This window comes from Triticum urartu, chromosome 6A (genome assembly GCF_056163025.1).
Source record: "Triticum urartu cultivar PI428250 chromosome 6A, HENAU_Tu73, whole genome shotgun sequence".
NCBI classification, from domain to species: domain Eukaryota; kingdom Viridiplantae; phylum Streptophyta; class Magnoliopsida; order Poales; family Poaceae; genus Triticum; species Triticum urartu.
Window position 1 is genome coordinate 468,150,800 of NC_141878.1, and position 1,838 is coordinate 468,152,637.

Sequence of the window (1,838 nt, forward strand, 5' to 3'; positions counted from 1 at the left end):
AACATAAAGCAAATAGGAAGAAAATCGCAAAATCTCAAAAAAATATGGGCCATTTGCATTTGTGTCCCTAACTCGAACCACTTAATCAAATATACCCCTAATTCGAAAGCCTGCTCAAATTTGCCCCTCCGCCGTTAGGTGCCCTTATAGAAATGCCCTTCTGCACCGTTACCGTCCAGTCAAACAGCTTTGACCGTCCTGAGAAAAAATAGCAAAAAATCTAAAAAATCTAAAATTTTGTGAGATCGAAGATACTCATGTGCCCAAGGTGTGTGCAAATTTCCGTGCTATTTGGACATTCCAGGAGCTCGTGGCGAGGAAAAACAGTTAATCTGCACGCTTGTGAACAATAAATTTGAAATAAAATAACAAGAAAATTTAAATAAATATGAAATTTTTTGGCATCAAAGTGGCTTGGGTGCACAAGGTGCTTGCAAGTTTTTGTGATCAAATGACATGCGAGGAGCTCTAGCAAGAAAAAGCAAAATAGTCATTTTTCCCCAAGTTTTTTCCCGAGCCAATTTTTTTCCACAAGCCCCTCCAATGTCCAAACACAACAAAAATATGCACGCAGCTTGCAGACTCGCTCCTCTTTGATGCCAAAATATTTTATATTTTTTTGAATTTTCTTGCTATTTTTTTGAATTTACTGTTCACATGCTTACATATTTATTGTTTTTCCTCTAACACGAGCTCCTGGAATGTACAAACAACATGAAACTTTTCACGCACCTTGCAAACCTGAGTATCTTTGATCCCACAAATTTTCAGATTTTTTAGAATTTTTTTGCTATTTTTTTCAGGACGGTCAAAGCCCTTTGACCGGCTTTGACCTGCTTTGACCATATGGTAACGGCACAGAAGGGTATTTCTATAAGTGCACCTAACGGCGGAGGGGCAAATTTGAGCAGGCTTTGAAATTAGGGGTAAATCTGAGAGTGGGCGCAAATTAGGGGCGTAGATGTAAATGTCCCAAAAAATATTACAAGACATATTGTTCTCTCAAACGTCAAGCACAAGTTTAAACGCCTCCACGAGGCACGCTACATGCTGCAGGAGTTTCAACAGGAAAGGAGCTGCAAGCCAGTCATCCCTCGATACCGCCGGCACCTGCAAGAGGTGCCCCCTCCTAGGTGGCGTCGCCTTCACCTGCACCACCGGTCAAAGGCGCGGGGGCGAAGGCATCGAACTTCTCCAGCAGGGCTTCCACCTGACCTTTCATGGCTGCGGCGGCGGCTGAGTAATGTTCATCAGCCACGGGCTCTAGCAACTCGTCAAGACGGGTGGCAGGATCACAAAGATGGAGGTGGCTGAAGACGTGCATCAGTGCGGCTGAAGAAAGGACGCGAGCCTCTGCCTCTGCCATGGGGCCGATGCCGCGCACGACTTCCTCAAGCGCCTCGACCAAGTAGGGAAGCAACTGGGCGGGGCCATCCTCATTGGTGGCCAACGGCTTCTCCAAGCCCTTCTCATAGAGTGACTTCAGGGCCTCGCAAGACCTCTTCTCCAGAAGCGTGAAGGCCGCGCGGTCCTTGGCCAGAACCTTCGCCTTGGCATCAAGTTCGGCCTTTTCAGCCTGCACCTTTTTCTCCAGCTCCTCTAGCCGTCCGCGCTCAGCGTCCTGCGCCTGCGCCATCTGCTCCAGCTCGGCATCACGACCCTTGACGGTGTCCTCCCGGGCCTTCATCCTCTCTTCCTCCGCCTTACGGCCACGGGCAACTTCAGCATGCTCGTCACGCAGGATCTTCAGCTCGGCCTCCAGCACCTGGCAGCGACCTTGGGCGGCCTCGGCATCCTTCAGCGCCGTCTCGTGAGCGGCTGCTGCCTGAGATGCGGCT